The sequence below is a fragment of the Rhineura floridana genome, chromosome 22, assembly GCF_030035675.1.
Source record: "Rhineura floridana isolate rRhiFlo1 chromosome 22, rRhiFlo1.hap2, whole genome shotgun sequence".
Classification (NCBI taxonomy): domain Eukaryota; kingdom Metazoa; phylum Chordata; class Lepidosauria; order Squamata; family Rhineuridae; genus Rhineura; species Rhineura floridana.
This window is the reverse complement of record NC_084501.1, coordinates 14,825,552-14,834,471: the sequence shown is the minus strand read 5'-3', so window position 1 is coordinate 14,834,471 and position 8,920 is coordinate 14,825,552.

Sequence of the window (8,920 nt, the reverse complement as noted above, 5' to 3'; positions counted from 1 at the left end):
TGTTCTTCATGAATTCTGCTTACCATGCTGCCTGTTGACACGTCCCAGAGGCTCCTGCGCAGCTGACCTCCTTGGTAGCTGCCTGCTCCTTCCCTAGCTGGGAACATGGCCAGATACATTCTTAAAAAGATCAAAGAGATGTCAGGTGATAACAGCCCTCTCAATAAAGAAATGCTTTGGGGGTATTTCCAGGAAATTGCTTGCACACTTGCATTTGCTGTTCCTGTAGACACTGGGCTGGCTATAGGTTTAACAAGGACATCTATGGCATCTATTAATCTGACTAAGGCCTTTGATACTGTGAATTGAACCGCTGTCTGGACCATCCTTCTGAAAACTGGATACCCTGATAAATTTGTGAATATTTTGCGACTCCTTCATGACAACGACAGCGACAATTTTGGATAACAATGGCTTTCAGAGTGATCCATTCAGAGTCGGATAAGGCGTAAGACAGGGATGTGTCATTGCTCCTACCTTATTTGCTCTCTTCGTTGCTTTGATTCTCTGTGGGAATCACTTTTGAAGAGACATGCGTATTATGCTGCTGACTCTTAGAGGACAGGAAGGTCATGTGCAAATGAAATTGAAAATATTTCAAACCCAGTTCAAAGATTCATGGGTCAAGGATTCAATGGTTTTGATGCTGTGGTTGCCAGGATACATGAAGAAATTAAAAACAAGGTGCTGGTTTCGGTGTACAAAGCCCTACACAACTTGGGACAAGGTACTTGAAAGGTCATCTTACCCCTTACATATCCTGTTGATCACTGTGCTCTGCAGGTGAGGGCCTCCTGCAGACACCAAGTTATCCAAAGGTCCACTCTGCACAATATAGGAAGTGGACCTTGAGTGTAGTGGCACTGACCCTTTGGATTGCCCTCCCCTTAAATATTATACAGACTCCATCTCTGTTGTCTTTTCAGTGCCTACTGAAGATCTTCCTCTTTCAACAAGCCTTTTAAGTAGAGACCTTATCCCAGTCTGTGTCTGTGTTGGAATTGCTTTTAAAATTGTTTTATAGATATATATTTCGTTTTTAAAAGATATTTTAATATGTTTTTAATATATTTTGTTTTTGAGATGTTTTCAGTGTTTTTTCATGTGTTCTGTCCATTGTGTGCCATCTTGGGCTCTCTCTGGGAGGAAGGCAGAGGTAGAACATTTAATAATAATAATTTCTTGAGAGAGAAAGAACAGGTTTGATGAACCCTATGGAATAAGAACATAAGAACATAGGAACATAAGAACATAAGAAGAGCCTGCTGGATCAGGCCAGTGGCCCATCTAGTCCAGCATCCTGTTCTCACAGTGGCCAACCAGGTGCCTGGGGGAAGCCCACAAGCAGGACCCGAGTGCAAGAACACTCTCCCCTCCTGAAGCTTCCGGCAACTGGTTTTCAGAAGCATGCTGCCTCTGACTAGGGTGGCAGAGCACAGCCATCATGGCTAGTAGCCATTGATAGCCCTGTCCTCCATGAATTTGTCTAATCTTCTTTTAAAGCCGTCCAAGCTGGTGGCCATTACTGCATCTTGTGGGAGCAAATTCCATAGTTTAACTATGCGCTGAGTAAAGAAGTACTTCCTTTTGTCTGTCCTGAATCTTCCAACATTCAGCTTCTTTGAATGTCCACGAGTTCTAGTATTATGAGAGAGGGAGAAGAACTTTTCTCTATCCACTTTCTCAAGGCCATGCATAATTTTATACACTTCTATCATGTCTCCTCTGACCCGCCTTTTCTCTAAACTAAAAAGCCCCAAATGCTGCAACCTTTCCTCGTAAGGGAGTCGCTCCATCCCCTTGATCATTCTGGTTGCCCTCTTCTGAACCTTTTCCAACTCTAGAATATCCTTTTTGAGATGAGGCGACCAGAACTGTACACAGTATTCCAAATGCGGCCGCACCATAGATTTATACAATGGCATTATGATATCGGCTGTTTTATTTTCAATACCTTTCCTAATTATCGCTAGCATGGAATTTGCCTTTTTCACAGCTGCCGCACACTGGGTCGACATTTTCATCGTGCTGTCCACTACAACCCCGAGGTCTGTCTCCTGGTCGGTCACCGCCAGTTCAGACCCCATGAGCGTATATGTGAAATTAAGTTTTTTTGCTCCAATATGCATAATTTTACACTTGTTTATATTGAATTGCATTTGCCATTTTTCTGCCCATTCACTCAGTTTGGAGAGGTCTTTTTGGAGCTCTTCACAATCCCTTTTTGTTTTAACAACCCTGAACAATTTAGTGTCGTCAGCAAACTTGGCCACTTCACTGCTCACTCCTAATTCTAGGTCATTAATGAACGTTGAAAAGTACAGGTCCCAATACCGATCCTTGAGGGACTCCACTTTCTACAGCCCTCCATTGGGAGAACGCTTTTTGAAAGTCTAAGTACACTATGTCCACTGGATCACCTCTATCTATATGCTTGTTGACACTCTCAAAGAATTCTAATAGGTTACTGAGACAGGACTTTCCCTTGCAGAAGCCATGCTGGCTCTGCTTCAGCAAGGCTTGTTCTTCTATGTGCTTCGTTAATCTAGCTTTAATCATGCTTTCTACCAGTTTTCCAGGGACAGAAGTTAAGCTAACTGGCCTGTAATTTCCGGGATCCCCTCTGGATCCCTTTTTGAAGATTGGCGTTACATTTGCCACTTTCCAGTCCTCAGGCACGGAGGAGGACCCAAGGGACAAGTTACATATTTTAGTTAACAGATCAGCAATTTCACCTTTGAGTTCTTTGAGAACTCTCGGGTGGATGCCATCCGGGCCCGGTGATTTGTCAGTTTTTATATTGTCCATTAAGCTTAGAACTTCCTCTCTCGTTACCACTATTTGTCTCAGTTCCTCAGAGTCCCTTCCTGCAAATGTTAGTTCAGGTTCAGGGATCTGCCCTATATCTTCCACTGTGAAGACAGATGCAAAGAATTCATTTAGCTTCTCTGCAATCTCCTTATCGTTCTTTAGTACACCTTTGACTCCCTTATCATCCAAGGGTCCAATTGTCTCCCTAGATGGTCTCCTGCTTTGAATGTATTTATAGAATTTTTTGTTGTTGGTTTTTATGTTCTTAGCAATGTGCTCCTCAAATTCTTTTTTAGCATCCCTTATTGTCTTCTTGCATTTCTTTTGCCAGAGTTTGTGTTCTTTTTTTATTTTCTTCATTTGGACAAGACTTCCATTTTTTGAAGGAAGACTTCCTTTTGAAGGAAGAATAGATGGTGGTGACTCTCAAATATGCAGGGTATTGAAACTAGAGGATAATTTCAGCTGTTCTGCATTTGGGACCATGTAGATGAATTGGAATTCTCCACATTTCTTGACAAAAACCATTGACAACTGGAAAGAGAATGTTTGTATGCAAAATACTGAGTTTGTGTTAATATTGGGCGAGTATAACTATTTATGTGCAGTGATGGTGCTGAGATTGCTCTTTCAGAAACTCAAGGCAGGATGTTATACTATGATCCCTTCATGGAATCAATCCATCTCTTGTTTGGCCTTCCTCTTTTTCTACTCCCTTCTGTTTTTCCCAGCATTACTGTCTTTTCTACTGAATCACGTCTTCTCATTATGTGTCCAAAGTATGATAACCTCAGTTGCATCATTTTAGCTTCTAGTGATAGCTCGGGTTTAATTTGTTCTAACACCCAATTATTATTTTTTCTCAGTCCATGGTATCCGCAAAGTGCTCCTCTAATACCATATTTCAAATGAGTTGATTTTTTTCTTATCTGCTTTTTTCACTGTCCAACTTTCACATCCATACATAGAGATCGGGAATGACATGGTCTAAATAATCCTGACTTTGGTGTTCAGTGATACATCTTTGCATTTCAGGACCTTTTCTAGTTCTCTCATAGCGGCCCTCCCCAGTCCTAGTCTTCTTCTGATTTCTGATAGAAATTTCTCATTACATAGGTAGTCCATATTTTCTTCTGTACATCAGAATCCATATTCTTAATAATATATTCCTGTGGTCATATATGAGACTATAAATCCTACGTTCCTCCCCATGGTCATTCTTGTGTCTCCTTTCAATTATTTCAAGCAACACCTTTCCAATATTGTTATAATGTGATTTTTTTAAAAAAAATATCAAATAAATAGTTTTAAGGTGCTTCCCCTCCAAACAAAATGTATGTATTCTCCCATTTATTTTTATAGCAAGTTGAATCGTGCATTAGTGTACTATTCCAGATTGCACACCCTAATTCCCTTCTGTTCTGGTGTGTCAATACACAATTAAAAACAAAATTTCACGTAAGAGTCTGATTAGGTGTCAGCATTACCCTTCCTAACCAATTCCTTTAGCTGTTACAGATGAACTCCCACCCAAGTAAGTTGATTCAGTCTCACACCAGCCCTTCTAAGATGTCCGCCACTGGAATGTCACCAATTCTCTGAAGACTTTCTTCAGTAGCTAACACTCTCTCATTTCATGCTGATTGGCTCCTACAGCGTTTGTTGATGTGGGAGAAGGCATGAACAAGGATCTCATTCTCAACCCAGCAGCAAAAAAAGGGGCGGAGGGAGGGGTGTGGCTGTGACTATCATGCAGAGACCCGGCAGTTCTGAATTTGCCACTACACTACTGGTTGAGTGGATTAACAAGCCATGAAATGATTCTCATTTGTGGTTAGGGTTGAATCCCAGGGTCATGGGTAGCTCAGGTGAATGGTCTTCCTCCATTATAATGAGAAATTTGGGTGGGGTGGGGGTTTCTATGGCTTATCATTAAAAAATGCTTCAACGGACTGATCTAAAACCTAGCAGTGTAAGAGAGGTAGGTGTGAGGATGATTTGTGCCAAATTTGGGGTGGAAAAGAGAATGAATGGCTCATTTTGGATGCATGAAAACATTTGATGTGACTCCGGTAACTTTTTACTTTCTATTTAACAGAATCTGTTTCCTACTGAATGATATGAAGGAGGGAAATCCCTCTAAATGCTTTACAAAGAATATAAAATATACATTGAAATTCTCAATCAAAGACAACATGTTTGAATGTATAGTATGTTAGGGTTTCACATTATTAAAACAACACAGTTTCTTATCCCTCCCCCGCACTCTCCTACCACCTTTTGCCCTCATGTCCCACTTTTTTTTGAGGGGAAGGGATGTTTACAACATTTTCATTTCTGAAGCTCAGTCGTTTGGCATGTTGTGCAGTGTTAGGGTTCCTTTGCTCAGATAAGCGTTAAGGTGAATGATTGTCAGTGTTCTGCTGAGGTCCCAGATTCATCACCGTTGAACTGGAGAAGTTTCCATCGCTGCATTGCATTAAATTGTGCATCCCAATTCTTCCTAGTTGTGGGTCTTACCTAATGAAAGGTTCCAGAAATGGGCTCCAAATCTCTTGGAAGTTTGATTATTTTTGTGTAGTTATTGAGCCGAATTTCCTGGTGGTCTGCTAGGTGCAGAAGGTCTGGACTACCCTGTCTTCAGTGCTTGGTGTGACTTGGGCTTTCTGATGCTGATGGACTTTTAGAGCATAAGAAGATAAGAAGAGCCTGGCTGCTGGATGAGGCCTGTAGCTCTTCTAGTACAGCATCCTGTTCTCACAGTGGCCCACCAGATGTCCCAATGGAAAGGCTGTTTCCTCTTTATGCTGTTGTCATGACAAAGCTCTATGAACAGTTTATGAAAACCTTTGGATTTTCATCTATTTTGTCTCAGTAAATAAAGTTCTTTTTCGGAAGAAGAGAAGTGAGATTTTTCAATCTCTCTCTATACGCGTTGGATATAATGAACGAAAAACAAAGAACTACTTTTTAATAATGCAATAGTTAAAAAAAGAGATCCATGTTATTAACACATTCGTTCTTATGCATATAGCTACATCATACTTTTCAGACATCATCACGTTTATTTAGATGAACAACACTCCCCCCGAAAAAAGGCTGCACGCAGGGCCCCTACAGACCATAAATCTGCCACTGATTCTAACCAACACACCACATAGGAAGTTTCTCCAGGTTGAGATTGTTTTCCCAGACTGAAACCTTTCCCATAGCTCCAGAATATATCTTGCACTTGTCCCTTGTTTTTCTCTCTGGTGAGATGAGCCAGTCAACAGATGAGTTTTTTTTATCCTTTGGCATCTACACAACTAATTGCTTAATTAAGCCATTAACACGAGGACACACATTCTTTTTACTCATCTAGCAGCCCAGTTGACTGTCATGACAAAGGAATATAGTTTCCTAAGGTGGGAGGTGGAAACGATGGCAAGCTACTTGAAAAAAGGAGGAAAAAATGGGAGCTGTTGTTGAGTGCAGGGGTATAGTTGGCCAGGGTCTTGGGGTGTGTGTCTTATACCCCTTATGTTTATGGGAGCAGAATCTCCAGCATCTGATGAGCCGGTCAGCATGAGAGGGGGAGTGAGAACTGTCTTCTAAGATGCTTCCTTGCCTTTTCCTGTGGATTGGAACAAATAAGAGTGAAAGGAGGTGAGTCGGCCACTGAGAATACTCTCTTCAGCAGCTAACACTCTGTCATTTCATGCTGATAGTCTCCTAGGGTGTCTGACATAGTAAGAGAAGGCATGAACAAGCATCTCATTCTCAGCCCAGCAACAATACAAAGGGTGGAGGGAGGGGTGTGGCTGTGACTATCATGAAGGGACCTTGCCCTTCTGAATTTGCCACTATACTACTAGTTGAGTGGGTTAGCAAGCCATGAAATGATTCTCATTTGTGGTTAGTGTTGCATCCCTAGGCCAAGGGTAACTCACCTAAATGGTGTTCCATCATTATATCTATTCATTTATTTATTTGCCAATATGGCTCACTTGATCCATTCTTCCTGTCCTTTGGGGGATCCCCCATCTGGCAACTATGTAGCTGATCACTATATTGGTGTCTCCTGTTACTGAGGAGTTGCCAAAAAGCAAGTTAATTCTAGCCTGTACTTCCTTCCAGAAGGGTTTGATTACTGCTCAGTAGCATAGTAGGCAAGTTAGGTTGTCTTGTGGCTGTTTGCATCTCCAGCAGTGGGATATCCTTGTGCTTAAGGCGTGCTGGTGTCCAGTAGGCTCAGAGGATTATTTTTGGTTGGATGAACCTCATCTTAACACCATGAATGGCCAGTTTAATAGTGCATATGGCTTTTTCTTATTGCGCAGGTATTAGGTGAGCTTCCAGTTCTTTGCTCCAGTTATGTCTAATTCCATATAAAGATGTTTGCATTTTGAGGAATTGGTGCTACATTCCAAAAAATACTTGGACAGAACGCCAACACATATTGATCCAATGAAGGACAGTTTATGCTATACTAGAAGGAATCTCTTTCTAGAAACGGTTATACCTCAATCCAGTTTTCAACAAAAAACCCTGAGGGGGACCTTGAAATTGAAAGCCTGATTAAATAATTATAAATATTGATTTGGAATTTTAATCTGGAATGTAGAATGTAAGGGCCACATAAGAAGGAAGCATAAATGGATAATTCTTCCATCTGGGTCATTTGAAAATTGCATCTGCCTTGAGCACACGTACCCCCCCCAGCTAACGTGAGCCTCAACCTGATTGTCCATAATGACTAAAAGAAACTATAACTGAATTAAAGCACAACAGATAATTGTCATGCAGATAGATAACATTTATTGTAGGGAGGAAAGGAATGCATGAAAGCATTTCTAAGGTGAGCAGCTTCAGAAAAGTCAACAAGCCATTTTGTGCAGGAGAGTTTAATGACAGGTAAATTAAAATGACTCTAGACAAAGAGCTTCTCTGGAAGCTGGAAGCATCATCACTTTTGCAGGTCCGAAGAATATTCAGAGATCCATCAAGGGATGACAAGGGGACATTCTCTGCATTCTCTTATCATATCAGTTTTGCAGCAGGTCATTATTTCTTCTGATTGCAATTTGTTTGTTATCATGATGTGTGAGTCTTGTGTGTTTGTTATCATGATGTGTGTGTATGTCTGTCCTGTTGAGACACACTTCCTTCTTTAGTCTCTCTTTCAAATCCATTCTGCCTCATTCTAATCTGATTTCTTATTCAGGTCCTAATCTGATCAGTTAAATTTGAAGCTCTGGAATGGGAAACATAAAGAATGGATGCAGCTTTTGTTTCTTTTCACATAAGCGGATAAAACTTGCAGGCATATGACCAGAGTGGAGTGAGCATGACAACTTTAAAGATGTTCTGTCTTCATGTATTTTAAAGTCTGTTTTTATGATGTTTTAACGTGTTTTTAGTGCTTTTGTTTGCCTCTTTGGGCTCCTGCTTGGAGGACAGGTGGGATATAAATCTAATAGTGAATAATAAATAAATAAATAAATAAAATTTCAAGTATATTACCAGAGTGAATTAATGATGACAAATTTCAACTAGGATCAAGGGTTTTCCTGGAAGGAATATTTATTCATGTATTTATTTTTTTGAAAAAAGAGGAAAGTTTCTATCAATTCCTTCAGGAGTGCAGGGATGGTCATCCGTACTGAGATTGTGAAGTCTGCCAAATTTCAGAAATATTAGTGCTTTTCACATGAGGATAGACTTAAATATTTGGAAAGGGAAACCAGAAGAAGAAATTACTTTTCCTCCCTTAGTTTGTTTTTAGGCAGTCAGACTGAGAACTGGGGCCATGCAGGAGGTGCCCCTGGGTAAGAAATATATCAAAGTTCAAACAAATAGGTCCAGGGATTAAGATGTGGTGCAATTTCACCTTTGTGATAAAGAAACTAGGAATGTCACAGATTGTTCTGTCACATGCTCTTTGCCAAAAGTATAATCTTGGAAGTAAAACGAGAGCACACTGTGAAATTTACTTGTATTTACAGGTCTGTGGCTCAGAAAACCTCACTCATTCATGATATGATCTTGGATGGGCGGGCAGACCTGGCATGCATTAGAGAAACTTGGCTGGACGAGGCCTCTGCTCCCATTCTTGAGGCCATGTGTC